Below are 24,854 nucleotides of genomic sequence, written 5' to 3'. Positions count from 1 at the left end.
GCAGTTAGTCAGCTCGAGTCTTGACTATTCCTGACAATGAGGCAAGACAATGACAGTCTCCATCTGTCTGTCTATCCGTCATTCTGGATGGAAGCGGGGGCGGGGGGTGTTGGAGCTGAGTCTGGACAGTTGAGTTCTCTGAGGTTAGGTGTGCCGAAGATAGAACTCAACTGCTCTCTGAATTGGGTTGTTCAAAGAACAGAACTTTAAAATCTACTTATTTCTGTTATTTTCAAAAGGAGGAGAGTAGTGTAAGGAACCATCTGAAAACATCAAATGCTACAACATCATTTTATTTTTAGCTCTTTAAACACGACTCTGGGACTTTAAAACAACGCGTTTTGTTAGAGATGCTACAACCAGTCACGACCCAGCTGGCACTGCAGCAAACGGAAAGTCACCAACAAAGGGAATTCTCAGCGAGAGCAAAAGCTAAGGGAAGGTCCTCACACTTTCACTGAGTCCTCACAATACAATGTAAATTGGACCAGATACCCTTCAAAGTCCATTCCAGGACCTACGTTTAAGTAGGGTAGTAATTTCTCCTCTAAACCTTCTATGCATAAACATGTAATTATTTTTTACCTGTCTATAGAGAAACAGAATTGATCACAGCCCCAATTCCATTGATGGAAGCGGGTGGGGAATTAAACAAATCAAGCAAACAACAAATCAACTAAATTTAAATTCTGAGTAATTACCCCCAAAGACTAAGTTCTAAACCAGAAGAAAATAAGATACTTTAAAGTGGCAAAATTAAATTTGTTTGTTTCTTTCTTTTTTGGGGGGGGAGAGAAAGAAGAGAGAGAGCAGGGGGGAGAGGGGCAGAGGGAGAACAGACTCTTAAGCAGTCTCCATGCCCAGCACAGAGGCCACTGAGGGGCTCGATCTCACGACCTTGAGATCATGACCTGAGCGAAACCAAGAATGGACACTTAACCTACTGAGGCAGCCAGGTGCTGCAGATCTGTTTATTTCTTACAACTGAATGTGAATCTTTAATTATCTCCAAATAAAAAGTTAAACTAAAAAAAATATAAAGAAAAAAACGACAAAGATTCTATATTCAATACCTGTGCCCCATACACACTTTCTAGTACCTAGAAACTGGCAGATAAAAAGCACTTAATTTTCTCGAATAAATGAATAAGACATGAATTTGCAACAAGGGAATGATTCATAAATTGATATTTATTTAAGATTCATAAGTCTTAAAACTTCCAGGAGAGGTAGAAACTTTTCCTCTTCTATTTTCTACAAATGTGTTAAAGTCTCTTCCCCTCTCTGCCATAATATCGGTTCATCCTTCCAGTTTGTGGATGGACCACAGAAGGGTTGTTAGATCAGGAGGTACTTGTGACCACAAATCACTCACAGAAGCCAACTGAAAGATTTCCGTTTTTCCAAAGCAATTTTACGCAATCTTGTCCTTTCTTACTCACTGGGGATCCTAGTTTCATGAATTTCTTCCTGCTTTGACGCACTTGAGATCTAGGTCTTAGTTGGCACAGAACACAGCAGCCATGTGATCCCACTCCAAATGTCAGTATCGTGCCCAGCCTCCTGTTTTATGTAATCTAGCACCTGGTGAGGTTTTGGGAAATGAATCTTTTTGGGAGAATCTGGGTTATACTTTTGACCTGTTTACTGATGGAATTACCTGTGAGGACTCTGTCAGTTTATCCCTCTCTCTAAGTAGGGAAACTGTCTCGGTTGCCAAGGAGACAGTCATCGGCTAGGTTACAGATAGAACCCAGGTCCCTGAGAGCTCATCCTGGTGAACAGGGGTGTTTCCATCCGTACGACCCTGAACCCAGGACAGTCTATTTTGCAAGTCATGAAAGAGATGATTGGATTAATGATCGATTTATGCTTCGGAGGGAATTGGTATAAAACGATATTGGAGAGTCACAGCAACTAGAATGAGGGGCCTGCTGTCAATTTGTCACACAACTGGTGCAGGAGCGCCCTCTAGTGGTCATAGCCTGTGCTACAGAATGAAGCAAAAGGGCCTCTTGGAAATTTCAGACATTAAAGCTAAAAAAAAAAAAAAAAAAAAAAAAAAAAAAAAAAATTGGTCTTGGTTTTTTTTAGTTCGGCCCCAAACTAGCAGCTTCTGATGTTCATAAATACATTTTTAAGGTTTACAAAATAAGCCGGGCTTCATAGGCACCAAGAGGGGACCCAGATTATGGTTGGTAAATAGTGAACCAGATGCAAAACTCTTAAGAGATGCCTGTTTGCCTTTGAAGTTTCTCCTTCAGCACTGCTTTATCCCCTGTGCTGTGACGCCTCCCCCATCACGGGCACGTTAAGAATTCAGTGCATTTGCCCTCATCAAGATCTGCGATCTGGGATCAGGCTCATATTTCTCTGTGGAATTAAGTCAATAGATTCCCTTTCTCAGTGGAAATATATCCTAAGACCTGTTCTTTAAATGTAGAATTAAAGGCCATTAAATTTTAAGCATCAGGGAGAGGTTAACATTGGTTAGGGCAATAAGCCAGTGCAGCTCAGCCCAGCTCAGCTCATGTTTTAGAATCCTTGTCTCTGAGGGCACCTGGGCGGCTCAGTCGGTTGAGCAGACTCTTGGTTTCAGCTCAGGTCATGATCTCAGGATCATGGGAGATTGTCATAGTATTAGGTATGTAGATTGAAGTAGGAACTCTTTTCTACTTTTTATATTTTTCAAAAAATTATTAAAATAATTAGACTTTAAAAGTTGTAAGCAGGGGTACCTGGGTGGCTCAGTCGGTTAAGTGTCTGCCTTCGGCTTCCGTCATGATCCTGGGGTCCTGGCATTGAGGAGCCCTGCGCGGTGGGGAGCCTGCTTCTCCCTCTGCCTCTGCAGCTCCCTCTGCTACTCCCCCTGCTTGTTCATGTGCAAGCTCTGTCAAATAAATAAATTTTTTAAAGATCTTAAAAAAAAGTTACAAGAAAAGATCGGCTTTTAAGAATAAATGCCTAAGAAAAATGTATGTGCTGTACTTAATATTATTTAACTTCAAAGCTTGATAATATAATTAGTTGATTAATATTTTATTACTCATTTAAAGTTTACTTTGGTGCCAAAATCTAGGAAATCGTACATGACTTTGAGGATTTGGTCTTGCCAAGTGGTAAGACTTCTGTAGGCTCTGCTATGAAAGAAATGTTTTCTTTTTATTCTCTCTGATATCTACTTTTTCAAGGTACCCTTATATCAGGAAGAAGGTAGACATGTCTACAGATCAAATTTAAAAATTCCAACAACCTATCAGAGTATCTGGCACATGATAGATACTCAACCAACTCGCTTCCTTTATTTCCATTCTCCTTTCTGAATCTAAGAGCCTGGAATCTACCGTGGTTTATTTCCCTAATTAGATGAATTTTTTTCTTTCTTCCTCCCTCCCACCCCATCTTTCTTCCTATCTCTGTTCTTCTTGTAAGAATCACCATCCTCCTCCACCTTCTCTCTAGCTGGGTATAGTTAGGACTTGCTTAGATAAATTAGTCAGGGCTAATTAACCTTGGGTATTTATTACGGTTAGCAAGCCCTCAACAAATACGTATTTAGATCTAACATGTGCGAGGCACCGTGCTCAGATCTGTTGGAGAAAAAAGCAGTAATAAAAACTGTAAGAGACTACGTGGAAGTAGTAACTGGCTTGTGTTACAAATGATCGCTACAATTCTTTGCGAGATGACACTCCGCTACTCAAGTTAGGCCTCCACTTCCCTGAATGCTCTGTTCTGAACAGAAATTGGTTTTAACTGATTCCATCATAATGTCCCATTATCTTCTTTCTTTATATCTATTTGGCTTAAGAGGGCTAATATAGGATAATGTATTTTTACTTTTTCTCATGCTGTGGACAGAAAGAGGAAAAAAATCAATCCTGACATTTATATTCTCAGCTGTTATGTAACAAATACACTAAAAAACACAACTTGAAAGTCCTTGAACAAAAGATTATCTCATTCCAAATGTCCTCCTTATATGTGTCATTAAAAAAACCAAAACTCACGGTTGTGGGGAAATCACCTTAATTTTAAATATACCTTTCAGAGATATCTTCTTACCTTTCTGCTTCTATTTCTCCCTTTCTCCCTTTCTCCCTTTCTCTCTCTCTCTCTCTCTCTCTCTCTCTCACACACACACACACACACACACACACACACACACACACACTTTTAAGAAATCATTTAATTTCATACCCTTGCATTTGGGACAAGTTTGGTAGCAAGCTTGGGGACAAAGTAGAAAATCGCCCATTTAGCCTAAGAAACTAGGTCGTAGCTTTCCTCTACCAAGAAACAATCATATATAGATGAAAAAATATTGAACTATTACGACAGTAATTTAATGTTATCCACTTAAAAGTCATCTGACAGTTTTAAATATGGAGATTTTAGTTTCTCATCCACATCAACAGATACTAAAATTTCTACAATTCCTTATGGCTATGTAAGTTTTGATGCGCATAATGCCTTTCTAAAGTAAAACTCAGCAGAAAAATCTCCATCATAATCCGGAAGTTTGGAGGAAACAAAATTATTTTTTTTATGACAACTGAACAGCTTCTAAATCATTCAAGTGTTCCTTCACTTTAGCCCTTGGTTCCAGCTCTAGCTTGAATCCACAAGTATTTTCTTGCCTAACTCTAGACACATTGCCTGACACTTTGAAGCTAGAAGCCTGGGACCATCGTGTCCCTCCAGTGACAGTGTTTGTTTCTCAAGGGATTTGCTCAAAGTCCTGTGGCCAAATGGGCTGGAGCAGGGCCTAGAATCCCTGCCTGTGACCCTCAATCCAATCTTCATGCCGAGTTGTTCCTTCAGTCCCAGAGGACTCCAGCCTTCCCCAACTTTTCCTCTGAGATCCATTCAATATCATAAAAGACATATATCTGTTGAAAGGGAATATGCTTCACTATGGAACAGGAATGATGAATCTTACCCTTAGGTTCTTAGGCACAGAAATGTAATTCTCCAACATAGACATAAACAAAACATTAATGTGATAGTGTAGTGTTCAGCATAGTACATACTATGCTCTCTGTAATAAATTGTACTAATAGTAACAGGAAACTTTGAAGCAAGAGCAAAACCATACAAAAGAATGGTGAGTCTTCATTATGAAAACAGTAAGTTATTTACTTAAGATACTAATAATTAAAGCTTTGTATTATTTTCTGTTTACGTAAAATCATTACAGGAGCAGAGCATCAAAATTCTATAATTTGCTCCTGATCCTTACCTGCTCCTAGAAGGCTAATAACCTACTATGTTAGAGAAAAACTTTGTATAAATAAATTCCTTCTTCCATTTTATTTCCATAAGTAGCAATTCAGTAATTTTCCTTGTATCTTATTCAGACAACTGAGAATACACATGTGTATTGAACATTTCTCTTCGTAAAACATAAATAACTTGACTTCCTTTGCTAACTTTTTCAATTCTCCAAAAATTGAGGAAACAGTAAGGGATTGGTTTCCTGAAACTTAATTCTAAGCAACAACAGAGAATTAGTGTGGGACAAGATTTCTGAAGGGAGGGTTAACTGGTTGTATCTACATTCTGTGTTTTGATTGAGGAAATAGTCGCCAAAAGCAGAGAAATCTGATGGTTAGTATTCTTGGACAAAAGCCTGCCAAGGACCAGTAAAACATGTTGTAAAGGCACGTGGCTTGACTTCCAAAGGAGAACGACTGAGGATTTGTTTAACAGTGTTAGCGTACACCTAAAAGCATATCACCCTCTCATTGCCTCAGGCCAGAAATACAGGAAGTTATGGGGGAAGAACTGTAGTCTTCACTTGAAGACAGTTCAAGAGAACAGTCTTCATCGAGGGAAAATTTCAATTTAATCTCATGAGTAAACCTTCAGCTGGAACTCAGAGCCCTCTTTTGGAAAGGTTTCAGTTGCAAGCTGGTTTGATGGAACATGTGGGGAATCCCAGAAATGTCACTCTTATTGGTGTTTCCTTGAAACTGTATCAAATATAATTGTTTCAGTGTTGTCGAATATTAAAAATGGAAGAAAGCTCATTCTATTTAGTTTCATTCCGACTTTACCAAGATATCATACATACTGTTATTTCCACATTTCTGACCATTCTCCAAAGGTCAAATCACAAGCATTAATGAAATGCGTACTATATGCTTTTACTAACTGTGATGGACTTTCTGGTGGAGAGATATAATGCCCCCCTCCCCTTTCCAACATTAAAACCATTGTGTTCTTTCTCACTTCTCTGATCTGGCTCCCTCCATCACTCTTCCCCTCCTTACCGCTCTAAACTCTTATGTCTTTTAAAACCTCTGCTTGAGGAGTGCCTGGGTGGCTCAATTGGTTAACCTGTGGACTCTCGATTCCAGCTCAGGTCATGGTCTTAGGGTCATGGGGTAGAGCCCCACATTGGGCTCCATGTTCCTTGTGGAGTCTATTTGAGGATTCTTTCTCTCCCTCTCCCTTTGCCCCTTCCCGTTTGCACTCTCTCTCTCTCTAAAATAAATAATAAATCTTAAAAAAAAAAAATAAAACCTCGACTTGAATTTCATCTTCTCTGACATGTCTACCCAAATTCAGCCAAACTCACTTAACCCCCATCCATGTTTCCAGTCGTATATGCCTATGTTGCGCATTATGACATTTTTAATGCTGTATTATACTTATTTGTCTCTATGCTCTACCTCCGTTAGGTTGTTATATCGTGTCTAAATTGTCTCTGCAACCATCTCCAACCATAAGGTCTCATGAAAAATTTGATGACTGTATGTCTTTGAGGAGCTAACTGTCAAGAAGGGAACATACTTAAGACAACCAAAAAATCATAGGAGGCAATAATTAATATGTTAATTCACTGAACACATTTTTATTAATTGCCTCTTTTGGCCTGGGGCTAGAAGTGAATGAAACAGACCTGGTACCTGCCTTCATAGAATTTAAAATTTGGGCTTAGAGATAGCTATTAAGTCATAAATTGTACAAATGATTTGTGAGTAGTGCAACAATAAAGAAGTGCAAGGTGCCAGGAGAACAAAGAATGGGCATTGGGAACACCACGTTCAAAGGCCCTGAGGTGATACAAGCTTGGTGCTTTGGAGAAACTCATGGGAGACTGATGTCCTTGAGGTAGGAATGGAAGGAAGAGGAGCTGGGCAGAAGCTGGGTCACGTAGGGGTCTTTAAGTCATGCTAAAATGTCTAGAATTTATTTTAAAATCAATAGAAAATTACTCAAGAGCATCACGTAAAATTGCAACGTGATCAAAAAATTTTTTAAAGAAAAGATTATTCCAGCTGCAAGATGAATACTGCATGTGGAGAGATAAGTTAGCTAGGTGAACGGTGATGGTAACTTAAGCCAGTGTGACGTCAGTTGTAATGGAGACAAGTGGATGGCTCTGACGGATGTTCAGGAGCAAGATTTCACAACACTGAGAGATCAACTGGGTTTACATGTATGTGATTGTGTGTGTGTGTGTGTTGTGGGGGTGGCTATATCGTGTTGGCTAAGTGGTGAGAGCATGAGAAAGAAGAAAATGTCAAAGATGACTCCCAGGTTTCTTAGCTGAGTAACTCTGTGAATGACAGCATGTTTTTAAATGCCTATGTGGAAAAATGTAAGAAATGGAGGGCTGCCAGCCCCAACCTCCCCCAACAATCTTTTCAGTTTGAAATTCCACTGAGTCTTTATAGTCAGTGCCTCCAATAAAAAGGTGAAAGACCCTGGTGATGGTGGTGATAGCTAACTTTTTAAAACATGTTCAGTAGGGACTGTTGGGACACCAGCTTCTAGCAAGGAATGAGCCTTGAGTGCATGGGACCTGTGAGGGAGGGGCTCTTGGCGCAGGTGTTGAGAAGGGGCATGTAGACCTGGGAAAGAAAGAAGGCCTGAGGGGCGGGCCTTTCTGACTGACAAATGTAATAATTTTGCGGAAGAGTGGGGTGGCCCTAAAAAGGATGTATCATACTGTCTCCAGAGAAATGGACTCAGCCAATGTGCAATTGCAATTCAAATCTATTCTCCTTTGGTCTCTGCTGAGCTCTTCACTATCATAATGACAATCTTTCCAAACTTAAAGAATCTGTTTGAGCTTCACCGTCCCTGTTATCTGATTTCCTGCAACTTCTTCTGTAATATCCAGCTCATATGCCCATAATGTATCTTCTGTGACTCAGCACCTCTCACTAATTAATGTAATACATTTAAAAAACGGTTTCAAAAAGTTTTAGCTTTCTGCCACCCCCGCCCTCCATTTCCCTCCATCCCACACGTTGAACTAAATATACAGCAGCTCCTCTGAATAAAACTGGTGACTCCCTTTCTAAAATGCACAAGATGGCAGTAGAGGAGCTGCAAGAGGGGAATGCGAACAAAAACAGTCAACTCCCAGCTCCCTACCGTTACCTGAATTAAAGGCAGAGAGAATATAAAAGAGAAAAAGCAGCACAGTTAGCTAAATGCTGCTTCATCAATTCCGTCTGCTTGGTATTCATATCACACAGAGAAAAGGTTTTCCAAGTTCACTTGTCTCTTGTTTAATGAAGTAAATGCATCTCTGTTTTCTTTTTAAGCCATAAAATTAATTCCCATTAAATAAACCCAATTTTTCCCTCACTGAATTTCATTATTAAATTGGGGATATAGTCCTTCAGAAAAAAAAAAAAAAACTGTTCATGAATATTATTAAATCATAGGAATGCAGCAAATCTTTTGAAAGAGCTCATTTAGAGGAAAATAATAATAATCTGCCAAAAACACAGACAATAGTATAAAAATACTTACAAATATTTCCAAAATATCGATAACATTGTGCTATATTCCAAATAAGTAAAAAAAAAAATTAACAAAGAAAATACGGTGCAAGGCCAGGTTCTTTGGAGAAATGATCAAACTTTCATGGCTATTCACTCCTTAAATCTTTAGTAGTTTGGTTCAATTTTTCCACTACTTTGAACTGCCTTATCCCTTTTTAAACTGTATATTAAATGTAATTCATTAAAAAAATTTTTTTTCAGTATATGAACTTGGGCTCTTTCCAGGTATTAGCTCATGCTGGCTCTTCAATGTCCAAAGAAATGTTGTATTTATTTACGCAATGGCACATGTTTCTTACTGAGTGATGACATTTTTGCTAACATTTGCATGTGGTACAGTACACAGAAAGCTTTTTTTTTTTCACATACATTATCAAGTTTAATCTTTACAGCAATGTTCCGTAGGGATTATTAATATCCCCAGTTTACAGATGAGAACAAAGGACGTCACGGAGGCTAAGTAACTTGTCCAAGGTCACCTACATTTTAAGGGACAGAACTTCGACATGAACCTAAGTTTTTTCATCCTAAATAACAGGATCTTTCCACTATTAACTCACTGAATCTCAAACAACTAGCATATTCAAAAAATTATGTTCATTTACCAAACCAAACCAAAACAGAGGCACATAGAGATAAAAAAGCAATGGCCCACTGTAGGTGGCCCACTGAAGACAGATAGAGACCAAATTGTGGAGGGCTTTATGAAGCAAGGAAGAGGAACTTTATCTTAAGGCCAATGGGAAGCCACTGAAGGGTTTTAAGGCAAGACATGACACGATTTGCATTTTATAAAGGGCAACTCCAGTGACAGTGCAAGGAGAGACTTAGAGGCAGCAAGAGTGGCCTTGGGGAGGTTGGTGAGGCAGCTATGCCAGCAGTTCCAGAGAAAGAGGTGGTTTTGGGTCGTGGCCATGGGCATCATGAAAAATGGGCAGATTTGAGAGACATTCAGGAGTTAGAAAGAATGGCCTTGATGATCAACTATAAACTGGGGATAATGGAAAGGAGAGTGTCAAGGATAAATTTTAGGATAAGCACCTGGGTGGTTGGAGGTGGTATTTACTGAAACAGAAAATACTGGAAGAACATCTGATTTTTCCTAACATGTTATTTCACTACCATCTAATTAATAAAAATTCTTGTTAAGAGAATTTCTTTTATAGTTTTAAAATGCAGATGAGAAAGGCTTATTCTTTGTCAGACAAAAAAATTCTTTGTCTGAAATAGTCTTCCTCTTGTCTATCCCCATTCTATAAATCAACCCTAATCTGTCTCCTCCAAGAAATCCTGTTCAGTTTTCCCAGCTGGAAATCTGTCCTTTGTTCTCCCGTGGCATCGTGTCTATATCTCTGGCTTAGCTATTGTCACACTCTGCCTTTACTTTGGTGTTTATATCTATTGCCTTAACCAGACTACAATTCTCTTGCATGACATTGGAATAAATATAGACTGAATAAATACTTGAATTAATAGATTTAAAGTCCCATTTTCCTTCCATTTTACAGCAAGTAAGACAGTCTGCTGACTTAGAAAGGGGAAATTCCACATTATAAACAAGAAACTTAAGCCAGAAAGGAGGGTGTTAGGAGACACTTGGAGCTCTAATCTAAAAGAATTTAAGTCCTAGCACCAGATACTTTATAGACCAGTGAAAAGACTTCACATGTGATCTCAGAACTATGAGGGACAATCTTTCAGAAATCATAGAGCATGCCAGTAGCCCCAAAAGAATATAAATGGGAGAAGGCTACAATTTTAATGAGGAAAGGATGTTAGGCTCCAGAAACAAGACATCACTAATTTTTATTTAAATCACAGAAACAATAAATTAATTGATTATCTCATTTATTTATTTTATAAAAATCTATTGACTACTGAGGATATAAAGATGAAAAAGAAGGAAGACACAATCCTCAGAGGAGAACCAGAGGCTTGAAAAAATAACTGTAACATGATGTGACCTGTATTCTAACAGAGGTATACGCACCCTGCTATAGAAAACAAATGAGAGAGAAACTAATTCTGTCTGAGCATGTGGTCAGGGATAGCCGTAGACAGGAAGTGACATTTGAGTTGTTCTTCAAATAATGAATAGGAATTCCCCAGTAGTCAAATAAGAAGGAGCATCACAGGTATGCAGAAATACATAATCAAATTATGAAAGAATTGCAAAGCCTGTCTGAGTAGGTGGAACAGAGAATCTGTGGGAGAAAATGACCTGGGGTAAACCCAGAAAGGTGGGCTAGAACTGAGATAGAGAGGGCCTGGCCTAGGAGCCACAGCAAGAGATTGCAGCTTGAGTGTATAGAAAATTTTAGAGCTCATTTAAAAAACACATGGTTGGGGCGCCTGGGTGGCACAGCGGTTAAGCGTCTGCCTTCGGCTCAGGGCGTGATCTCGGCATTATGGGATCGAGCCCCACATCAGGCTCCTCCGCTATGAGCCTGCTTCTTCCTCTCCCACTCCCCCTGCTTGTGTTCCCTCTCTCGCTGGCTGTCTCTATCTCTGTCGAATAAATAAATAAAATCTTTAAAAAAAAAACAACACATGGTTTACATGCAGTGATGAGTAAGAATAGTGATGTGGGTGAGAACCCATAGTGTCTGGCACGAGGGATGCTCAATAAGTACTGAGTAAATGTAGGTTCATAAAGGTGTTTTTCAATAACCAGACTTAATAATATTGATGATATAAAATATATGAAAAACAATAATTTGTCTTTATACCAGAAGTGAACAACTGGAAACTATAATGGAGACCATGTCCTTCACAATAGCAACAAAATACAAGCTTATAAGAAAGGAATGAGAACCTAGAATAGTAAACAAAATATTAAGAAGTGATATAAAAGATGACTTAAATATTTGGAAAAACATGTGTTGTCACTGGATGAAAATATCTGATATTTAAAAGATACCAAATTCTTACAATTTATTTTGTATTTTAATGTTATTTCAAGGAAAATCACAATGACATTTTTTCCATGCAGAAAAAGTAAAGAGATTAAACTTCTTCTGGAGGAGTATTGAGATAATAATATACAGTCAAATTTGTACACAAAAACAGCAACAAAAATCACTAATGAGGAAGTCTTCTCTTTCTTGATATCAAAAGATATTACAAAGCTACAATAATAGAAAATGTGGTACCAGAACAAAACTGGACACAGAGATCACTGGAATGTCATAAAGAAGACATAAATAAACTTTAATACATAAATAAGAAGTCATGGAAAATTAAAATGAAGTTGAAAATACAAGTGAAATGAAAGTAAATTGCAAGTGAAAATGGTTTCTTTAAATCATTCTGGCAAACTTTGTAGCCACAATAGAAGATTATTTACCCAAGTATGTAAACAACAGAAGAATTCATAAAATAGACATCTTAAATGTGATTATTGGTTTTAAAATAATTCTATTGTTATTATTGAAGAAATACTTGAATTAAGAATTATGGAACTAGTTGATCATTTTACAGAACGTACAATTTGTGATGGTTCTTGGTAGCTACCCATCTTAGCAAACACTATCTTAATTTATTGAAATTCAATTATGTAAATACTTATATGCAATGTGCCAATTGTAAAAGTATGCATCCTTTTGGGTAAATATTATTAATTCAGAACAAGTCAGATTCTTGACTTTATGAATATACCTTGTTCTGCTCTATTTGGAACAAACGAGATCCACACTGGACTTCATGAAGATATTGCAATACAAGGGAAGAGAACGTCAGATTGTATAAAAAGGAAGATCCAACTTTATGCTGTCTACAGGGAACCATATTTTAAATGGTATAAGATAAGGATAGTATAAAAGTAAAAGGATTGAAAAAGATAAACCATGAAAATACTAATATAAAGAAACTGGACTGGCTGTATTAACATCACACAAAATAGACTTCAGAAAAAGGAATATAACCAGAGATAATGAAGATAGACAATAGAGAAAATCAATAAAACTGATATACCTGTGCCTAGTCTGGTCAAGAATAAAGGAGGAATGTCACAAATTATCAATGTAAGAAACAAAAGAGATGCTATCACTATAGATCCTACAGACATTAATACAATAAGAAGAAAATAATTTGAGTAAAATTTTGACAATAAATTTGACAACTTAGGTAAATTGGACAATTCCTTGAAAGACACAAATTACCAAAATACACTCAAGAAGAAGTTAAAAAAACCTTAGCAGCTTTTATATATATTTTTAAAATTGAATTTATACTTAAAAATCTTCCCACAAACAAATATCCTGCCAATATAGGTTCACTGGTCAATTTTGCCACATATTTAAGGAATGAAAAGTACAAATGCTATGTGAATTCTTCCAGATAAAAAATAGATAGAAGTAGTTCATAACTCATTTTTATGAGGCCAGGATAGAGGGATACCATGTTTATGGACTGGAAGCCTCAACATTGTGAAAATATGAATTCTTCCCAAATCACCCTATAGATATAATTTAATCCCAATAAAAATTATAGCCAGCTCAGCTGCTTTTTGGGCATAGAAACTGAGAAATTCATACCAAGAATGATATGGAAATGCAGAGGACCCAGAGTTTGTTTGTTTATTTTAGAGAGAGAGCATGTGTGCAAGTGGGACAGAGGGAGAGAGAGAGAGAGAATCTCAAACAGGCTCTATGCCCAGTGCAGAGCCTGATGCAGGGCTCAGTCTCACAACCCTGAGATCACGAGCCCAAATCAAGATTCGGCACTTAACCAATTGAGCCACTCAGGCACCACAAGGACCCAGAATATTTAAAACAATTTTAACAAGGGGAACAAAGTTGGAGGGCTTCCAACTTACTAAAGCTACAGTAATCAAGACAGTGTGGATTAGTCTAAGGAGACACATACAGGTCAATGGAATAGAATAGTGAGTTAAGAAATACACTCACACATATGGTCAGTTGGTTTTTCTATGAAAGTGCTATAGTAATTCCATGGGGGAAAGCATAGCCATATTGCTGGAACAACTGTTTATCTTCATTAAAAAAATGAACCTTTACTCATCTGATTCTATTCACATAAGTTAACTCAAAATGAATCACAGAGGTACTATAAAAATTAAAACTGTAGATCTTAGAGTGAGCAGGCATTCACAATATTGGGGTAGACAGATTTCTTAGAAAGGACACAATCCAAATAAACTATCAAAGGGAACAATGGGAAACTGGACTTTATAATAATGAAAAACTTGTGTCACTGGAATGACATCTTTAAGAAAATGAACAAGTAAGTCACAGACTAGGAGAAAATATTGGCAATATATCTGATAAAGGACGTGTACACAGAATGTGTAAAGGAGTCTTATATTCTTAATAAGAAAAAGGAAAAATCAGTAAAATCGGTAAAAATAGGCAAAAGATTTGAACAGAGGTTTCATAAAGTAATGTATATAAATGGTCATTAGGCCCATGAAGAGGGAGTCAGCATTGTTCGTCATCAGGGAGATGGGAATTAAACACAATCTGCTGTCCCCACACAAACTAGAATACAAAGACGAGAAGACTAACCACAGTAAATGTGAGTGCACAGGCGGGATCACAGGAACTTTCATACTTTGCTGGTGGGAATGCAAAAAGGTACAACCATTTGGAAAACGGTTTGGCAGTTTCTTCCAAAGTTAAATGTATGCTTATTATATGACTCATCATTTCCATTTCAGGAATTTATCCAATAGTAGTAAAAACAGATGTCAACAGAAAGACTTGTACACAAACTTTCCTGACAGCTCCTTTCATAATAACCCCAAACTACAGCAACCGCAATGTGGTCAAATGGAGACATTTTGACGTATCTGCACAACGTGGTACTGCCCAGCACCAACATGGATGACTCTCAGAAGCCAGACACAGAACAGTGTATAATTCCACGTAATCAGTAACAACAGGAAGCAGAGAAAAGTTCTTCCTGCGGGTGGGGGTGAGGGAGATTTTGCAGCAAAGAGATGTGAGAGTGGTTTTTGGGTGATACAAATATTTGATTTTCATTGGGCACATTGAGGTATGTGTTTTTCAAAATGCATCAAATTAGGCCCTCCAGTTTGGTGCATTTTACTGCATGAAAACTGTTACCTTGATAAAGTTTATTTAGGTAAATGCACCTATACAAGTGGGGAACATCTTTGGCACAACTTTGAGAGACAAAAGGTTATTCTGACTTTATATATAAAACCATATAAATAAATAAGAAAAACATTAGGACTCAAGAGATAAATGGTAAAAGGTCATGTAGGAGAAAGGAATTCACAGAAGATGGAAAACAAATGAGTAAAAAGGTTATAAAAATATTTAAGTTGTTTAGTAATCAAATAAATGCAAATTAAAATGATTAAAAATATTTTTGCCTTTCAAATAGCAAAAGATTGAAAAATATTATAGTAGTGCTAGAAAGAGTTTGGTGTTGGTTCACTGCTGGCAGGAGTGTGAATCAGTGTTAAAGTTTAAGTGTTTAAGTGTTAAAGGTTCATATATACTATGAACCTTAAGATTTCCACACTTTGCTACATTAATTCAAATTTCAGGACTCTGTGCAAAGGAAACTCTCAAACATGCTATAGGTAAAGCTTTAAGTAAAATAAGTTGCCTTTAGACATACAGATGGCCAACAGACACATGAAAAAATGCTCAGTATCACACGGCATCAGGAAATACAAATCAAAACCATAATGAGATACCACCTCACACCAGTCAGAATGGCTAAAATTAGCAAGTCAGGAAACAACAGATGTTGGCAAGGATGTAGAGAAAGGGGAACCCTCTTACACTGTTGGTGGGAATGCAAGCTGGTACAGCCATTCTGGAAAGCAGTATGGTTCCTCAGGAAGTTAAAAATAGAGCTACCCTATGACCCAGCAATTGCCAACTAGGTATTTACCCAAAGGATACAAACATAGCGATCTGAAGGGGCACCTGCGCCCCAATGTTTATAGCAACAATGTCCACAATAGTCAAACTATGGAAAAAGCCCAGATGTCCATTGACAGAGGAATGGATAAAGAAGATGTGGTACACACACACACACACATACACACACACACACACAGGAATATTACTCAGCCATCAAAAAATGAAATCTCACCATTTGCAACAACATGGATAGATCTAGAGGGTAATATGCTAAGTGAAATAAGTCAGAGAAAGACAATTACCATATGATCACTCATATATGGAATTTAAGAAACAAAACAGAGGATCATAGGGGAAGGGAGAGAAAAATAAAATAAGATGAAATCAGAGAGGGAGACAAACCATAAGAGACTTAACTATAGTGAACAAACTGAGGGTTGATGGAAGGTGGGGGGTGGGGAAATGGAGTAACTGGGTGATGGCCAGTAAGGAGGGCAATTGAAATAATGAGCACTGGGCTTTGTATGCAAGGGATGAATCACTAAATTCTCCCTCTGAAACTAACAATATGCTGTATGTTAATTAATTGCATTTAAATTAAAAATAATTAAATAAAAATAAGTTGACTTCAGCCTTATTTGTATTTTATCAAAGACCTAAAAGTAGCCTAAATGTTGAATAACACAGGAATGGTGAATTAGTGATTTTCAACTTTTGAGAAAATCTAATGGAAGTCTTTTTTTTTAAAGATTTTATTTATTTATTTGACAGAGATAGAGACAGCCAGCGAGAGAGGGAACACAAGCAGGGGGAGTGGGAGAGGAAGAAACAGGCTCATAGTGGAGGAGCCCGATGTGGGGCTCGATCCCATAACGCCGGATCACGCCCTGAGCTGAAGGCAGGTGCTTTAACCGCTGTGCCACCCAGGCGCCCCTAATGGAAGTCTTTTTAATCAAACAAAATCTCACTTAGAACTTCAGTAATAAAGACCCATAATAGCAGATCTGTTCTGGGGATGGCAAGACCTGCCTCTTTCTGGCTCTGCAGTGGATATCATTGGAGGGGCAACCTAGGAAAAACATAAGACTTTGAGAGCACAGTTTGAAAACCACTCCATTCAACAAGCTACTATAATTTATACAATGGCCTATCATCATATTTGCAAAGAATATTTGGAAGTATGAGAAAATGATAAAAATTTAAATAAAAGACAGATCAAATATAATTTTATGATGTCAGTTATGTGAAATACACCTGGAAAAAAGATGGAAAAGAAATAATAAATAGATAAGAATAGGAATGTTTTCATATAAAATAAAACCACTATGATATCTGGGTAGTGAGATTATGTCTCATTTTAGTTTCATCTTAAGCTTTTTGAATTTCTCAAGCTTTTAATAAAAAGGGTGTTTCATGATGAGAAAAACGTGTGTGTGTTTATGTCTGTGAGTTTAAAATTTGTCTTGCCAAACAGACCTCATTTTGCTCTTTTCATATGTTGCGGGGTTGGTGGAAATTCTCTTGTCCTATAGATCTTATTTCAGCTCAGTGACGGACAAAATTTCTCATGGTATTTACTATGAAAAACACTGGCTGGGTGAGGTATAGCTCAGTAGAGTTGCCGCTGGCAGAGGGGTTCACTCAGTTATAAACATCCTTACAGGCATGAGAACTCATGACTCCCCCAGCCTCTGCCAAGCCCTGGGGACGTAAAACCAACAGCTCAGGAAAGAACATTCATGAATGCAAATCACCCTAATTCCACTGCAGGTGTGCCAGGGACACTGAGAAGTGACTGGCCTCAGGGTGATGTCACAGAACAGGGGATTTTACGTCCCTTTTATGATGGGGAAGCACTATCCGAAGGGCTTTGCTTCATTGTGTTGGTCACAAGTCAAGATTGCAAGCCACAAAGGCTGTTATGCAGGAAAAGGATTTAATTTAAAAAGATAACATATGGTTGTCAGCCCAGAGAATGAGACTTGAGACTGAGTTTCTAGCAAGAATAGCTAAAACCCTACTGCGGAACCGGGTCCAGCGAGAAGGAGAGCGATCACCATGGCTGACCCTGCCGCATCAACATTCCACCTTGCCACCACTCAGCCCCAGCAACTCCTTGTCTCTGCAAACAACGTCATGAAGAAAATGATGGCTGTGCAAGACCTCCTTCTTCAAGGTACCTTTGGAACTGCAGTCCTGGGTGGGTGAGTACATGTATTTGGTGGAGCCCAGATCGCATGCTGGAGCCCTCGCTGTAAGGAGGGTGCAGAGTTCTGGGTTTTACTTTGAGTAGACGGGACTCATAAGACTGGGCACCCTCATATGTAGCTGGGTGTTCAAAATATGCTGGACAACCGGAAAGCCTGACAATTATCTACCACACCTATGTTAGATCACTGAACCCTTACGACAGCCCTATGAGGTATTGTATTTTCTCCATTTTTTTAAGATGATGAAAACTAAAGATTTAAGAGGTCAGAAAATGTGCCCAAGTCTCTTAAGCTAGGAAGTGGTAAGGCAAGGAACTGAAATCTGGCCCCTAAACTCATGTACTTTCCACTACATGCTGTGACTGACAGAGGAGGGGACAGCTGGCAAAATCCTGAAAGAATGGTTTTCAGGATTGTTCTGTGGCTGGAACGAGCGTTCACCTTGAACAGGAGGAGATGAGCCTGGAAAGAGAGAGAGGGTCTGAACCATGAAAAGAGGAGAAGCTGGTACAAATGACTGGGCTCAGCAGATGTAGGGCCCAACTGGGTTTTATTTCAGAAAAGAATCCTTTGTAATGATTCTTAATCAATGCCTCTCCCTTCCCCTGATTTTTTTATCCACCAAGGTCTCAACTCCTTCTCAGTTGTCCTGGCCATAAAGTGTTTGAAAATTTATTTTAAAGATTCTATATCTATCTATCTATCTATCTATCTATCATCTATCTATCTATCTATCTGAGGGGGGAAAGGGCAGAAGAAGAGGGAGAGAGAGAATCCAGAGCAGACTCTGGACTGAGCACAGAGACCCACTCAAGACTCAATCCCACAACCCTGAGATCTGAGATCACGACAACCCGAGCTGAAATCAAGAGCCAGATGCATAAGTGACTGAGCCACCCAGGCACCCCTTGAAATTTTATTTTAAAAGTCATTAGTTCTTTTTTTTATAACAATTTTTTATTATATTATGTTAGTCACCATACAGTACATCCCTAGTTTTTGATGTAAAGTTCCATGATTCATTACTTGCGTATAACACCCAGTGCACCATGCAATACGTGCCCCCCTTAATACCATCACCGTCCCCTCCCATAGTTCTTAACCTGTCGAAAGCTATGGGATTTTCTTCCCACACAACATTCTGCACGTGTATCTTCAAGGTGTCCTCAGACCCTCGTCTGGAACCCATCTACAGACTGGTCATGGGTTCAGAGATGGGAATTTCATTGAGAAAATGACCTAATGAGAGCACCTTATGAAGAAATAATTGACAATAGCTCGTGGCACAAGTTTAGGAGAGGATTAAAATGGAAGAAGAGAAGATCATCAGAATGCTGCTGTAAGCCTCCAAGAAGAAATGATGAAGACTTAGTTATGTAAAAATCGTTATTCTGTGACATCTTAGAGGACGTCTCTGCAGGCAGCCTACTTAAGCTCAGCTGTGCGATCGCAGGGCAAGTGGGGCTCACCTGACCTGAAGCAGTTCACGTTGGGACCTCGGCAGCTCGTTAATGTAGGCTAGTCTACACTGACAAGCCGACTGATGCCTCGACTCCCGAAGGCCCCTTAGGCTGATTGAATCGATGTACAGTGTTTCCTCAGGAAACTGCAGGCCCACTGTGCTCTTCCCTGGTTGAGCCGTAAGCAGAATAATTCAACAAGCTGACACCTCAGGTGTCATGTTTAAAAACCACGTAGCTAAAGTAAAAAAGGCATTTAGGGGAAGGGTGATAGGACAGGAAAATGCTGGAGGATCATTTCATGTACGTAGGAGGAAGGAGCAGAGCACGGTGGTGCTTGAGGTGCGTCCACAGAAGGCAGCATCAAGGTTTTCAAATCTTTGGAAGGCCAGCATGTGAAAGAACAGTTACGTTAGCTCTCTCATACTTCAGACATGGAAAAGAGGGTCACTGGGAAGAAGTCAGATTTGGGCTCAGCTTAAAGAAGTGTGTCATAGTTTGAGCTGTCTAAAGAGGGATGGCCTGCCTCACCCTGAGGGACATTCAGACAGGAGCTGGGCAGCCATCTGCCAGAAGCTCTCTAGAAGGGAATTCCACTTGGAAGCCCAGGGGCCGGGCCTGGGGGCAGGTGGGGGATGAGGAAGATGGAGGAGGGATGACCCTGTGGGGCTCTAAGTTATCTCACCTTCTGAGAGCATGTGTTACCCCATAATTAGATAGCAGCCTGTCTAACTATTTAAATAACTGAAATAAAATGATTGAGAAACAAAGTCACGGCCAAAGGACTCTTAAGGCCACAGCAACTCATGATAGATTGGAGAGAAGGGCGAGGAGGCAGTCGCCCCCCAGGAGACGTGGTGGAGGCTCCATCTTCTCTCCTTTGCCATCTGAGTTTTCTTTCTCTGAGGCTACTGGGCCACAGCGAGTTTGCACAGAAGAAATGTGCAGTTTTTTGTTTTGTTTTGTTTTGTTTTGTTTTTAGGGGGCGAGGGGCAGAGGGAGAGACAGAATTCTAATCTTAAGGGGCAGACTCCACTCTCAGCGCAGGGCTGGATGCGGGGCTCGATCCCACGACCCTGAGATCATGACCTGAGCTGAAATCAAGTCAGACGCTTAGCCGACTGAGCCACCCAGGTGCCCCTGAAATATGTGTTTTTAATGGCTGAAAAGCAGAAAGCCACGAAAGCACACAGTGTTTGATAAGAAACTGGAAGAGAAAGAAAGGGGGAAGAAGGGATAGAAATTCTTTTCCAGGAAGAGCGAGTAGTTGCGAAGACAACAATCATCACAAAGTCGCTAATATTATTTTCCTAATTATTGAACATGTGTTATGTGTCAGACGCTGTGCCACGAGTTTCGCAAACGTGTTCCAGGTAACCCTCACAGAACCCCTAGGAGCCGGCATCGATGTCATCCCTCATTTCACAGGGAAGACACTGGAGCCTTTGGAGAGGTTCAGCAGCTAGCTAGTCAGTAGTGCTGCGGCCGCTTGACAGGCCCCTTAAATAACTCAGCCAAAGATCTTTAGTCCCCCAGGTGCATCCACAAGAGCTTAAACCCAAAGCTGGTGTAATTGAGAGCTACTTTATTATTTTAATATTAATTAGATTCTGAAGCTCGAATAGCGTTCTCTCTCTCTTTCTCTGTGTTACTCTCTCCTGCACTCTGTCCCTCTCGGGTAAGGCAGTGTTGTAGCTGCGTAGCCAGATGGATGCAGCCTGGATTGACAGGGGTTCTCTCTGCTTATAAAGAACAGTTTTATGTTCATCTACCCATCTGCTTGGTATCCATGCAACCATGTAAGAGACCAGCTTTTGCATATTTATATTTTTCTTCTTCCTGCCATGCGGAGATGGGGAATTACATGGTCACTTAGAAGTCTGACTGTCCATTTAGAAACATCTCATAATACCCGGTAGAATAAAATTACAGGCGAAGAACGCGTTTTTCTTTTTTTCAGAGATTATGTTTGTGCTGTAGTTAATCATATGGGTACAATTCATACTGACTATGACTCCTCCTTATTGCAGCTTACCTCAGCTTGCAAATCAGTCCTCCAAATAATATGGCTCAGCAAAATCCTAGTTGGTTCACAAATTCACTGTTCATGCCCACCCCTTCATTTGTCTGTTCTTAGTGACCCTGTTGCCTTCGATTTAGTCTTGCATTGATAAGCCATGAAAATAGGAAACATCTGTTCATAGCGAGTACTCTTGGAGTTTTAATAGACAAAGACTACTCTGAAAATTAAGATATAATACACATTGATATAATAGCACAGAGACTGTAAAACATGTTTCTTTTCAGTACCCTATTGTTGACACATTTTACTAAGAATGTCATTTCCACAGCCATCTGAGTTTGGGGACAACATTAAAGAATGTGGGTGTCTCTCCACAAATCTTTGATCTCTTAGCCCCATTGATAGATGTGTAAAATCCTTTTGACCACACAGGCAGCACTGTCAAGGGTGCTCACTGCTAACCTTCACGCATGCCCATCATGGTGCATGTGGCCCTATAGTGAATTATTTACCCTAGATTTACCTGGACCCAAATAAGAGCCATGGGAGGCTGGAGACTAGTGTGATATCCTTCTAGGCAGCAACCTGATCATAGACATCAGATCCTGCCACACTTCTTGCTTTGTATTCTTCCTTTGGCTCCTATTTTCAAGTGGAAGAAATTATTAGCTTCTATAACCTGACACGAGATCTAATTAATTTACAGTTTCAAGAAATATTAGTACTAGAAGAGACATTACCTTATCCTATTACAGTGAAGTTTTTCAAACCACAGGTTGTGGCCCATTCGTGGGTAGTAAAATCAATCTAATGAATCGAGACTGATTAAATATGGTCACCCATTCTCTGATCCTGCTATCAGTAAGTAAAGGGGTCTGTGTCTCCTCCTTTTGAATCAGGGTCATCTTAGTAACTTGTTTAATCAATAGAAGACATCACAAGTATCATTCTGGGACTTCAGAGACTAGGTCATAAATGATCTAGCAGCTTCCACTCAGGGTTCCTGGAATGCACATTCTTAGGACACTCTTTCTGGTAACCCGGATGCCACGCTGTGTGAGAAGACAGCCCACGTGGAGAAGGCAAGTGAAGCTGCTTAGTTGACAACCAGAACTCAGTTTCTAGCTGACAGCTGGTGTCAACCGCCAGCCATAGGAGCGAGTCCTTTTAGATATCCAACACAGCTGAGCCGTCAGAAGTCTGGAGGCCCAGCGTACACCTGACTGCAACTGCATAAAAAATGCAAGGGAGAGACACCCAGGGGAGCCCACGCAGCCCATAGAACCCCTTGAATTAATAATAATAGCATGTTGTTTATAAGCCCAAAGTTTTGGTGTGTTTTGTTATGCAGCAAAAGGTAAACAAGAGCACAGGTCAAGATAGTTTTTAATGAGACAGAATAAAATAGAATAGAAAATAATGGAAAGATATAAAGGATAAGTGTTGCTTTATAAAATTTTTTTTGATGTATCTGTGTGTCAGAGAAAAGAAGAGATATAGATAGATAGAAATAGAAGGACTGTGTTATGATGTAAAATGTTTTTCTATGTTTTAGGAAACAGGTTTATAGGATATTGCCCATGTGTTAGAATTTACTCATTTAGGGTGCACAATTCAATATCTGGCTGGTATATTTACCAAGCTGTGCAACCATCACCATAATCAATTTTAGAACATTTCCGTGCCCTTCAAAACCATCCTTAACCTTAGCAGTGACTTCTCATTCTTGTCCCTGCCCAGTTGCAGGCAACTACTGATCTACTTTCTGTCTCCATAGGTTCACCATACCATTCTGAACATTTCATATAAATGGGAGCATGCAATACAGATCCTCCTTGACCTATGAAGGGGTTATGTCACAATAAGCCCATTGTAAGTTCAAAATGTAGTAAGTCAAAAGTGCATTTAATACACCTAACTTACCAACCATCATAACTTAGCCTAGCTACCTTAAATGTGCTCAGAACACTTACATTAGCTGACAGTTGGGCAAAATCATTTAACACAAAGCCTGTTTTACAATAAAGTGTTAAATATCTCATGTAGTTTACTGACAGTTTACTGACAGTACTGACAGCAAGAAAGAGAATGGTCAAATGGGCACAGAATGGTCCTATCAGGGGTGCCTGGGTGGCTCAGTCATTAAGTGTCTGCCTTCGGCTCAGGGTGTGATCCCAGGGTCCTAGGATCGAGCCCTGCATCGGTCTCCCTGCTATGCTGGGAGCCTGCTTCTTCCTCTCCCACTCCCCCTGCTGTGTTCCCTCTCTCACTGGCTGTCTCTCTCTCTGTCAAATAAATAAATAAAATCTTAAAAAAAAAAAAAAGAATGGTCCTATCAGTTGTTTGCACTCATGATGGCGTGGCTGACTTGAGGCTGTGGCAAGCAACATGGGAGTGTATTGTACCACATATTGCTAGCCTGCGAAGGAATCAAAATTCAAAGTACAGTTTCTACTGAATGTGCATCACTTCTGTACCATCATAAAATTGAAAAATCGTAAGTCGAACCTTCATATCGGGGACCATCTGTATGTGGTCTTTTGTGACTGGCTTCTTTAAATTAGGATGTGTTTAAGGTTCATTCATGCTATAGTATGTATCAATATTTCATTTCCTTTTATTGCCAAATAATATTCCATTGATGAATAGATATCACATTGATTTATCTATCCAGCTGGTGATGTGACATTTGGGTTGTTTCCACCTTTCAGCTATTATAAAGAATGTTGCTATGAACGCCCAGGTACAAGTTTTTCTGTGGACATATGTTTTCACTTACCTTGGGCACAGTACCTCTACGTTTAACATTTTGAGAACTGTCAGAGTATTTTCCAAAGAGGCTGTACGATTTTACATTCTCAATACTATATTAGGGTTCTAATTTTGCCCTATTTTTGCCAGCATATTTTATTGGCTTGTCTTTTCGGTTATAGGCATTCTAATTCATATGATGCAGTATCTCATTACAGTTTTGATCTGCTTTTCCATAATGGAGAATGGTTTTGAGTATCTTTTCATGTGATTATTGATCATTTCTATTTCCTTTTTAGAAAAATGTGTATTCAGATTCTTCGCACATTCAAAAAATTAGGCTATTTGATTTTCGTTATATTTGTTTTCTCTTCATTCTGGAAATAAGTACCTTACCAGATAAATGATTTGCAAATATTTTTTCCTCATTCTGTGGGTTGTCATTTTACTTTTTTGAAGGGTTTTTTGTTTGGTTTGGTTTTGGTTTTTTGCAGCACAAAAATTTTCATTTTATTTAAAAGTCTAGTAATTTATTTATTTTGTTGCTGTGCTGTTGGTGCTGAATTTAAGAAGGCTTTGCCCAACTCAAGGTAATGACTATTTACTACTATGTTTTATGATTTAAGTTCTTTTGCTTACATCCATGATCAATTTTGAGTTAATTTTAGCGTATGGTGTGAGGAAGGAGACTGACTTTATTTTTTCACATATAGGATACCTTGCTATCTCAAGATTTGTTGAAC

General features: G+C 39.1%; 1 long non-coding RNA gene across 4 annotated transcripts in view; it reads right to left on the bottom strand.

Moving 5' to 3' along the window:
• Nucleotides 1-24,854, bottom strand: part of LOC113259792 (uncharacterized) — a 114,488-nt gene that overhangs the window by 50,070 nt on the left and 39,564 nt on the right. For 3 of the 4 annotated variants that reach the window (XR_008960850.1, XR_008960849.1, XR_006410261.3), the window contains one exon: nucleotides 2,739-2,890. The exons of the other annotated variant lie outside the window; for it this stretch is intronic. This is a non-coding gene — a long non-coding RNA (uncharacterized LOC113259792). The remainder of the gene's footprint in view (nucleotides 1-2,738; nucleotides 2,891-24,854) is intronic. 4 annotated transcript variants of the gene reach the window in all.

Source organism: Ursus arctos, unplaced genomic scaffold (assembly GCF_023065955.2).
Source record: "Ursus arctos isolate Adak ecotype North America unplaced genomic scaffold, UrsArc2.0 scaffold_22, whole genome shotgun sequence".
NCBI lineage: Eukaryota > Metazoa > Chordata > Mammalia > Carnivora > Ursidae > Ursus > Ursus arctos.
The sequence above is the reverse complement of the archived record's forward strand: the minus strand, read 5'-3'. Positions and strand labels throughout refer to the sequence as shown.